Consider the following 12057-nt stretch of genomic DNA (forward strand, 5'->3'; position numbering starts at 1 on the left):
TGCTGGACAAAGTGGAGGCAGGACAGGTTTTCCTCCGGGTACTCCGGTTTTCCCTGTCATATTTCATTTCAGCAACACTATCCAATATCATTTCATTCCATCTATCAATCATTTATCATCGCCCCAGAGGTGTGCGACAGGTGAATGCAGCCGGCACATTTCCTATCCTCGCCGCTAGATGGGGCTTCATTCATTCCATTCCTGACCCGGTCGAATGACTGGAAACAGGCTGTAAATTTTCAATTACCGAAAGCGTTAACACATTTATCCCACTGTGAGACGAGACGATCAATTTCAGTTTTGTAGAACGAGGTAGGTCACTGACGGATCCACAGGCGTACCCAGTAGTGGACTTCCTCGTCCGAATGAAGCCGTTGTCCACGAATGTCTCTTATCCTCCGCATGGTTCGTCGATTTCACATCATGAGTAATGGCTGGAAGACGATGCGCGCCCTTCTCGGAATCTCCTATGCCACTCGTGCAGACTCGCGATGGGCATGCAGTGTTCACCGTGCACACCAGACACGAGTTTCGCGTATTCCAGCATCCTCAGCCACCAGAAAACGGACCTCACTTCTCTGCTCTTCCTTGCTTGCCTCCGTTTCTACAGCTGGACCTTACACACTGGACCAGTCCGCGCACCATCAAAGATACAACCCAACAACTGCGTGCCCCTGTGAGTTCTCACCATGCAGTTCTCCTAACACAGCGATGGCAGTATCGATACGAAACAGTAGTGTCGCCACCTTTCGTACAGTATGTACACTATGTTAATGCGCATGTTCGGTTTTCATTTGACAGCCCCTTATAATTCAAACCCTGATATAAAATACTTTTCCGTTACTCGAAGTTATACAGGACATTACGCTTATGCGCGCTGGATTATCATAATAGAAAACTTGTTCCTGTAACAGGGACCTGAACTTCAGTCGTCTTCTTATGCAAGGCTAAGGATTATCGACATTTTTCCATGACATATTATCTTAACGGTCATGTTCTCAGTGTTGAGTAGCTCCGTATCACAGCAGCTTAAAACCCTACTTTGGGCTACTTCGCAAACCTCGCCATACACAGAAAGTAGCAAAGGGAAATGACTTCTTTTCAAATGTATAAATTTATAATAATAATAATGTTATTTGTTTTACGTCCCACTAACTACTTTTTAAGGTCTTCGGAGACGCCGAGGTGCCGGAATTTAGTCCCGCAGGAGTTCTTTAACGTGTCAGTAAATCTACCGACACGGGGCTGTCGTATTTGAGCACCTTCAAATACCACCGGACTGAGCCAGGATCGAACCTGCCAAGTTGGGGTTAGAAGGCCAGCGCCTTAACCGTCTGAGCCACTCAGCCCGGCGAAATGTATAAATTTGTACGTGTTTAAAAAATGAGTGTGCTTCTTATCAAGGCATAATACATCACTGTTTAAAAACAGCGACTGTTACTACGACATCTAAAAATATAGTAGTGAAATTGCGGACAAAGAGAAAATGTTTTTTTTTTTTTTTTTTTTTTTTTGCTAGTTGCTTTACGTCTCATCGACACAGATAGGTCTTGTGGCAACAGTGGGACAGGAAAGGCCTGAGAATGGGAAGGAAGAGTCCGTGGCCATAATTAAGGTACATCCCCAGCATTTGCCTGGTGTGAAAATGTGAAACCACGGAAAACCATCTTCAGGGCTGCCGACATTGGGGTTCGAACCCAGTATTCCCTGTATACTGGATACTGCCCGCACTTCAGCGACTGCAGCTATCGAGCTCGGTAAGAGAAAAGTTGTCATTGCTGATATAAATTAGGAAGTAACACGGCATAGCTTTCCTTCAAGTACAGTAGTGTGCATGTCCCGAATATTCGGTAACTCGAAAGTGCTTTCAACCTCGAGAAGTACTTCAAGATATCGAAGTTTGACTCCACTTGCAACGACTTATTTACTTTTCTATAAAATTTTCGGTTACCGATCTCGATAGCTGCAGTCGCTTAAGTGCGGCCAGTATCCAGTATTCGGGAGATAGTAGGTTCGAACCCCACTGTCGGCAGCCCTGAAAATGGTTTTCCGTGGTTTCCCATTTTCACACCAGGCAAATGCTGGGGCTTACCTTAATTAAGGCCACGGCCGCTTCCTTCCCACTCCTAGCCCTTCCCTGTCCCATCGTCGCCATAAAACCTATCTGTGTCGGTGCGACGTAAAGCAACTAGCAAAAAAAAATGCGGTAGTTTGGAATAGATTTCTAATATTTAGTTGTACTTAACTTCCACAATATGTTGTCAAACAAACTCACTGAAATTTGTCGAGATATGTACTGTTAGAAGAAAGTGTTCAGAGAAAAAATCAGTGTGTTCCGGGAAATTTAGGTATTCGAATGTGTTCTTAAACTTTTGACCGACACTGTAGCACCATTTCTGTTCCATATTCTGAAGTTTCATGGCCCTGTCGTATAATTACGTGAAGCGGCTCTAAAGCTACTCAGTACAAACAAGAAGATAACAGCTGGAAAAGGATATTTTTCTCTTTAATTAGGTCGGCGACTGCACGTCCTCTGATCAATACTACATTACTGTTGACATTATATAATCCCTCCGATTGTGTTCTATATATAACCCGACTTTGTGGTTTTAAAAATAATAAACATGTATGCATTTCATTATCGACAGCCATTTGCCTGCGGTCGTGGACACGGCCTTCTAATTAAAATTTGGGCGTTGTTCTTTTGTTTGTTAGCCTCGGGATAACTAATGCTGATGGCGAGTCGTGAACGAACAACTTGTAGGTGGGACTTGGTTGTTGTTATTATAATTATTATTCCCCCAGCGTACTGGGATTATCTCCGAGAAGATGAACTAGAACATAATGACCAATTTTCTGTACAAACTATGACGTCGGCGACCAGCAGCAACAATTAAGTTTAAGAGAAAACGTAGCACGTAATTAGCTTTAAAGTCCCAGCAGCTGTTTCTGAAATTGAATGAATATGTTATCACTAGTTCTCGGCAGTTCAGGAAAAGTCCTTTCTTTCTCGAGGCCTAACTTAATATATGTTCATTATGGGTCATTGTATGGGTCATTGTAGGCCAGAAAATGGTGGGTTTTATTTGTCCTCTTTTTCTTTTCCGGCGTTTTTTTTTTTTTTTTTGCTTAATGGTCCTTTCTTAACTTTTCTATAGGTCTTAACGCCTTTTGTTTTTTTGCAACTTCACCTTCTTCGACTAGATTTTTACTGCGCATTCTCAATTCGAATCTTCATTAGTTTATCCATCATCTCTTAAACATTTTCCGTAGTAAATACGTATATTTGAGCCATGTCTGAAAAGAGAGATGATATGAAAAAATGAAAATAATGAACCAGGGGTATAAAATTATGAGCATGATAAGTGAAATGTTGAAAGGAGACAATTTCGATGAGAGTGTGTTTGAAGCGAAACATCTCACTTGGTTCAAGTATGTACCCTTAACATCCGTTGATGCGGAGAGACTTTTTGGACGTTCCACAACGTGCTGTCTGCAAACCAATGATCCTTTACACCTAAGAACCTGGACATGACTATTGTGATGTACTGCAAAGCCAACTAAGGTAAGGTTTCCGAATTCAAAATTCTGTAACCCAAATGTGGTTAATCCAAATATGATTCCAATTATACTAATTTCAACTTCTTTCTCTAGGATATCTATTGCGGGTTTAATGAATTCATTCTAGGTGGAGAAATATTTTATTCTAAATTTTGAAAGTAAGTTTTAAAACAAATACCGAATTCCTTTTTAAAATTATGTTAATCTAAAATATATATGGACCTTCTATCTGTTGTTGGGTATTCAGCCCGAAGGCTGGTTTGATCCTCTGCAGCTCCGCCAACAGCTGTCATAAATAGCCTAGGCGTCACTGAAGAGGCGTACTAGGGAAATGAGGAGTGAGGTAGTTTCCCGTTGCTTTCCTCACCGAGCCAGCAGTTGCTGTTACATATCAGTCTGACAAGCCCACTGAAATGTATGCACCAACCAACCCTATGAGTGATATTTTCACACCATTCATAACAGGGACTGGCTGCATAAGGAATGGTATTACTAGCATCACTCATACCTCAGTCACTTTCATATTGTCAAAGCCAAGGATGAGACTGAGACAGGTCAATGAAAGTAACAAATTTGATATAGCCCATAGCAGAAAACATAGAGCACTGTAAACACTACATCTCGCCAGCAAAGGCATACCTTCTATCTAAAAGAAGTATTATTTCAGTCATATTTTTGCAGTGTACGTTGCGTACCACCAGAAATTTGCATTTTTAAGCGTTATATTCCTTCAATAAAATATCTAATTAAATCTAAAATTATGGATGAATTTCGATCGCATTTTACGTCCTTTTTTGGGTATTTTTAGGTATTTTTTAAAAGGAAATTTATAGGTCAGTAACAAAGTATCACCAACAAGCCAGGAAATACTACAACGTAGTAAAAATACTGTAACAAACTAATAATGGGATATTAATTATATGCCATTATAGACTGGTATGATGTTCGGCGTTCAGTCTGCAAGCCGCTGTGAATTTTCTAAACAGCTCTATTTGTAACTAGCTTCGTGGCCTCGTTTAGTTTCATACCGCATTTATTTAAGTCATTAGAAATGGGTTTTATGACACACTGTCTGATTTTATGATTTTTCGGGTGCCGAAGTGCCGGAATTGTGGTAGTTCGAATTATTTAACATGCTCGCAAATCTACGGACACGGGACCGAGCTGGGATAGAACCGGGATAGTCTCCGAAGGCCAGCTCCCTATTGTCTTAATAATAATAATAATAATAATAATAATAATAATAATAATAATAATAATAATAATGGTATGGCCTTGGTTACAATTAGGAGACATTCTGTTTAGACTCAATCTAGGCTGCCTGTATAACAATTTCGACATTCATTTCAACGTAGACTTAGGTTCCTCGACAATGGCTTCGTGAAAAGAAAAATTTGAAGACGTTTTTAGAGTTTGGATAGAACGCGTATATCGCCAAGAGTATTTAACTAACGATTATGTTCAATGTCTCAATTGACTGATAAAAGAGGAAATAAATAAATAAATAAATAAATAAATAAATAAATAAATAAATAAATAAATAAATAAATAAATAAATAATCTGAAACGTTGTGTTCATGTAATAGCGCTTCAAAGTAAGGCAAAAATTGTGCTAAATATATGACGTCACACGCATACTCTGTTATAAGATGGCGCTGTGTTGACTCGCGCGCTTAGGTGGAGGTTAGCTGAGACCGCGAGAACAATTTAATAAATAAGTCTACGAAACCTGCAAAACTCTGCAGTTACAATAATGATAGCTTACCGCCAGTTTTTTACTCTACGAGATGGTAGTTTTTTAATTAATTTTGTCGGGTAAACACCAAATGTGTCACCAACGATCTTTTACTTGCCGACATCGTACGACATGGAGTGTAGCGTAGACTTCTTTCCGCTCTTCAAATATCAGTCTTCCTCTGCTGGATTTGTACCCAAGATCTTAGAATTAGGAGTCGCTATATATATACGGTAATAGTTGCTTGCTTTATTAAAGTGACCGATACGAACTCGAGATGATCACGTGCAATGAGATAGCAGATCTACTTTATTACAGCATATTTGAAAGATGGCCGATTGTAAGTTGGAGAGAGGCACGATTGCTGGGGATGCTTTCGTATTAATGAAAAATCTCCCGCCGAAGTCAAGCAATGAAATAATATTCAGCTATAAATAAATTGATTTTCTTCTGCTCGGAGTTCCCTCTTTCTGTTTCTCCCCTTCTGCAAGAGCAGTTAGTACACATTCCAATAGGAGATAAAGTTTGCGTGGAGAAGAGAAACAAATTGCGAGTAAAGAGGGTGAAATCAATAACATATAAAGTCGTTCAAGAAGAAAAGAAGTGATTGAACTAGCCAATATTAACGGTTCAAAAAGCTCTTCGAACAATATTACCGCCGCTCTTCTTCCACAGTTTTGTGTCCACAATGGGGGCTGAGATCGAAGACCTATAGGTCAGTACATCACCGTCCTGATTACCGTCTCCAACAGGACACTTGCGCTTAAGGGGCGACCAACACCTTTGACCGTCCGAAACTTCCATTTTTCAATTTATTTTTTTTAAATTGAACTTTTCTCTTTATAACAGTGCAAACGTTTGGTTAATGCCTCCAATACTTTGGAATTTATGACCAAAAAACGTTTTACTGGGATTCTTTTTTTATTATGGATAGTAATATTATAGCTACAACACGTACTACTGGAGAATCAGTGAAGTTCATCAAGTATACATATTTTTCGTGAACTTATTTTCAAGTGGTCAATTCTTTAATTAATTTAAACTTGAAAATATTTTTTAAACTTAACCAATGAAGCTAGCTCAATAATTCTAGTATATCTTCTTCTTTATGAAGTGCACATACCTGCAGAATTTCGTCTTGAATCTTAAAAACATTGAGAGTTGTCAGGAAAACGGTTCTGGAAAGTGTCGAGAAACGAGCAACAAACTTGCCTGGGGAACAGGTTGAGTAGCTCAGACGGTTGAGCACTGCCTTCTGAGTCCAGGTAGGTGATTTGGATGCAGTGTTGGGAAAATTACAAAAGAAGGTAAATGGGTTGGATTTTTTCAGTTACAGTTATCAATTAGTTATTCAACAACCAATCAATAAAATTAGAATTACAGTTACATATTCAACAAGTAATCAATAAATTTACAATTACAATTACTTATTCAACAAGCAATCAATAAAATTGCAATTACTTATTCAACAAGTAATCAATAAATTTACAATTGCAATTACTTATTCAACAAGTATTCAATAAAATTACAATTGCTTATTCAACAATCAATCAATAAAATTGCAATTATTCAACAAGTAATCAATACAATTAAAATTACAAATACTTATTCAGCAAGTAATCAATAAATTTACAATTACAATTACTTATTCAGCAAGTAATCAATAAAATTAAAATTACAAATACTTATGCAACAAGCAATCAATCAATTTGCAATTACAATTATTTATTCAACAAGTAATCAATAAAATTACAATTACTTATTCAACAAGCAATCAATAAAATTGCAATTATTTATTCAACAAGTGGTCAATAAAATTAAAATTACAAATACTTATTCAGCAAGTAATCAATAAATTTACAATTACTTATTCAACAAGTAATCAATACAATTAAAATTACAAATACTTATTCAGCAATTAATCAATAAAATTACAATTACAATTACTCATTCAACAAACAATCAATAAAATTGTGATTACTTATTCAACAAGTGATCAATAAAATTAAAATTACAAATACTTATTCAACAAGCAATCTATAAAATTACAATTACTTATTCAACAAGCGATCAATATAAATTGCAATTACTTATTCAGAAAGCAATCAATTAAATAACAAATACTTATTCATCAAGCAATCAATAAAATTACAATTACAATTACTTATTCAACAAGCAATCAATAAAATTACAATTACTTATTCAACAAGCGATCAACAGGAATTGCAATTACTTATTCAGAAAGCAATCAATTAAATTACAAATACTTATTCATCAAGCAGTCAATAAAATTACAATTACTTTTTCAACAAGCAATCAATAAAATTGCAATTACTTATTCAACAAGTGATCAATAAAATTAAAATTACAAATACTTATTCAACAAGCAATCAATAAAATTACAATTACTTATTCAACAAGCGATCAATATAAATTGCAATTACTTATTCAGAAAGCAATCAATTAAATAACAAATACTTATTCATCAAGCAATCAATAAAATTACAATTACTTATTCAACAAGCAATCAATAAAATTACAATTACTTATTCAACAAGCGATCAATAGAAATTGCAATTACTTATTCAGAAAGCAATCAATTAAATTACAAACACTTATTCATCAAGCAATCAATAAAATTACAATTACTTATTCAACAAGCAATCAATATAATTGCAATTAGTTATTCAACAAGTGATCAGTAACATTAAAATTACAAATACTTATTCAACAAGCAATCAATAAAATTACAATTACTTTTTCCACAAGCAATCAATAAAATTGACGTCATGCACATCAAGGGAGCCGACGCCAAACTGCTACGAGATCAACAATCCATTCTCCAGCGTTGGGCAGATTACTTTAATAACATCAGCAACAAAGAATTTACGCATCCACCAATTTCTAGTCCTGATCCTATCGTAGGCCCTGTTCCCTCAATTACATCCGAAGAAGTAATGCTTGCCATTAGCAAAATGAAAAATGGAAAAGCAACTGGTCCAGATGACTTACCAGCGGAAATTTGGAAAATGCTCGGAAAGCCTGCCTCAGAGTTCCTTGTCTCACTCTTCAACCAAATCATCGCCGAGAAACAGCTTCCACACTAATGGACAACTAGCACAACAGTTCCAATCTGGAAGGGAAAAGGAGATGTGAGTGATTGCTCGACCTATCGCCCTCTACGACTCGTCTGTCATACTTTCAAGATCTTTGAACGTGTACTTGACAGCAGACTCAGATGTATTGTCTCTGTAACACCAAACCAGTGTGGATTTGTTAAGGGATGCAGAACCATCGATGCTATCCATGCCACACGCCTCTTGATGGAAAAGCACAGAGAGAGACAGAAGAGTGTACACATGGCATTTCTAGACCTAGAAAAGGCTTTTGACCGTGTCCCACACGAACTTATTTGGCGAGCTCTTCGCTGTCATGGGGTCCCTAAAGAATATGTAAGCTGGGTGCAACTTCTGTATCACAATTCCACTAGTGTCGTCCGGAGTCCTGCTGGAATCTCTCCGCCTTTCGATATCACTGTGGGTGTTCATCAAGGTTCTGCCCTTTCACCATTGCTATTCATCCTCTGCATGGATACGGCAACAGCTGACATACAGACTTCACATCCCTGGACCCTTCTTTATGCCGATGATGTGGTACTTGCACAAGAAAACCGTCCTGAACTCCAGCATCAGGTTCAAACGTGAAAGGACAGACTGGCTGAAAATGGACTGCATCTCAATATCCAGAAGACAGAATACCTGGAATGTGGCCCCCAAACCAGAGGTACCATAAGTATCAGTGAAGAAGACCTGCAGAAGACCATGCAGTTTAAGTACTTGGGATCCGTCGTCACCTCAAACTGTGACACCACTCCTGATACTGGGATGAGGGTAAATGCAGCTTGGCTCAAGTGGAGACAGATCACTGGAGTCCTCTGTGATAAAAAGATGCCTCAATATCTAAAGGCAAAAGTTTATAAGAGTGTGGTACGGCCAGCAGCGATGTATGGGACTGAATGTCGCCCCATGACGAAACAACAGGAGCAAATGTTGACAACCATGGAGATGAAGATGCTTCGATGGTCCATGGGGCTGACCCGATGTGACCACATAAGGAACACGGACGTCCGGCAAAGGTTTGGTGTCGCGCCCATCATAGACAAAGTGAGGGAAGCCCGTCTCCGCTGGTTCGGCCACGTCATGAGAAAACAGGACGACTCAGTTGCCAAAACAGCGCTCCACATCAACCCAGAGGGAACAAGACCACGAGGAAGACCGGCAAAGAGATGGAGTGACAACATCAGGGCAGACATGCACAGTGTTGTCTTAACACCAGAAGATGTCAACGACAGACAGAAATGGAGGAGATGTAGCAAAGCAGCAGACCCTTGCAAGTCGGGATTAATGCTAAAAAGAGAGAGAATCAATAAAATTACAATTACTTATTCAAAAAGTGATCAATAAAATTAACATTACAAATACTTATTCAACAAGCAATCAATTAAAAAAACAAATACTTATTCAACAAGCAATCAATAAAATTAGAATTACTTATTCAACAAGCGATCAATATAAATTGCAATTCCTTATTCAGAAAGCAATCAATTAAATTACAATTACTTCATAGAACTGGCCCTTTAGGGAATACCTCACATTTTAATGTTGAAAACATTTCTGAACAGACAAAGCAGGGGTGCCAATACTACGAAAAAAGTATTCAAATATTAGCCAAATTAACTTCAATTTTTTTTTTACATAATTCTTTCGGGAATGTGTTCCGTGGTTCAATATCCTCTGGATGATTTTTTTTTTAATGTCTACACCGAAGTGAAACTCTACCTTGACTCGCATTAGCGCTCGTAGTGGTGCTTAAGTGAAACATTGCATTGACTCACATTAGCGCTCATCGTGGTGCTTAAGTGAAACGATGCATTGACTCACATTAGCGCTCGTAGTGGTGCTTAAGTGAAACAATGCATTGACTCACATTAGCGCTCGTAGTGGTGCTCAAGTGAAACTCTACCTTGACTCACATTAGCGCTCGTAGTGGTGCTTAAGTGAAACAATGCATTGACTCACATTAGCGCTCGTAGTGGTGCTTAAGTGAAACAATGCATTGACTCACATTAGCGCTAGTAGTGGTAGAAAAAGGCAAACTGCTAATCTAATCGACCGGATAACGATGATTCAAGAAACGGATTGTAATTGTTAGGAATAAATAAGGAATATATTCGTATACTTTATTTACCTAAAATTGAGTTGCTTGCCTGAAGGGTTAGAACTGTGGATTTTTTCACATGGGGAATGGAATGACACTAGAATTGCAGGGAAAATTGCATTAATTCATTTTGTGTTTTTAGTATAGGGACATTAAGTGGCTCTCATCACTACGTGCCGGGCTGAGTGGCTCAGGCGGTTAAGGCGCTGGCCTTCTGACCCCAACTTGGCAGTTTTGATCCTGGCCCAGTCCGACGTTATTTGAATGTGCTCAAATACATCAGCTTCGTGTCGGTAGATTTACTGGCACTTAAGGAAACTCCTGTGTGGGTACATTCCGGCACCTCGGCGTTTCCGAAAAGCATAAAAGTAGTTAGTGGGACGTAAAGCAAATAACATATAATTCATCACTACGTGAGAATAAACAGACTTTCATAATGATCACTCCCAAGCAAAGTTTGCATGCCACATTTGTGTTTTCAATAATTTCAGGCTGATTATTTCAAAATGTTTATTCAAATAAGGAAATGAAAATCCTTAACCCTTTCTCCGTCACATGTTTATTCTGGCTGCATTCTCGACCACGTAACCCCTATGGGTGGGATTGGTAGAATAACATCTATGGTAACCCCTGCCTGTTTTAAGAGGCGACTAAAACCGGGACTAGGGACTCTCAAATTAACCTCGGGGCTTAGCAACCACGATTCCACTAGCTGAGTCTAACATTGCCTCCACTTACTTGTGTCAGGATCCTCGGATTAATCTTTCCTGTCTGACCTCCCTTGGTCGGCTCTTATCTTTTTTCGACCCGAACGGTAATCACCTTTTAATTTTTAAGCCCTTCCTGTCCCTTTCCTGTCTTTTTCCGATACCTCCATTATTCGTGGTGAGGACTTTTTTCATGTTCCTTCTGATTAGTGATAATAGAGGACGGTTCCTCAGTTGTATTTCCTCTTAAAACAATAATCACCATCACCATATTGTTGACGTAGTACACGATTATCTAAATATGAACCAGTATCCATAACAAGCTGCGAGTAAACGAGCGAGTGACCATAATATATTTATAATAATAATAATATAACGTTATTTGTTTTAAGTCCCACTGACTACTTTTACTGTTTTCGGAGACGCCGAGGTGCCGGAATTTAGTCCCGCAGGAGTTCTTTCACGAGGCTGAGCACCTTCAAATAGCACCGGACTGAGACAGGATCGAAGATTCCAAGTTGGAGTCAGAAGGCCAGCGCCTCAACCGTTTGAGCCACTCAGCCCGACCATAATATATTTAAGCCTCCCCCCAATGCGGTGGAAGGGGGGGGTGAATCCATTATTAGTGCCGGTGCAATTGAATGCTCCTCACCCAGTCTATTAGTTGAAAAGTGATTTTAAGGTAGAAGGTATAGAAAATATAGATAAAATATAGTATTGCATTCGTGAAGAGAAATTGTACTTAGAGAAGTAATTTAAATAAAAGATAGTACCGGTATTGTGTTTGTGAAGGAAGATAATAGTGATTTTAAAGAAGAGAGAGATAGAAATGAAAAG

This window comes from Anabrus simplex, chromosome 9 (assembly GCF_040414725.1).
Source record: "Anabrus simplex isolate iqAnaSimp1 chromosome 9, ASM4041472v1, whole genome shotgun sequence".
Lineage (NCBI taxonomy): Eukaryota > Metazoa > Arthropoda > Insecta > Orthoptera > Tettigoniidae > Anabrus > Anabrus simplex.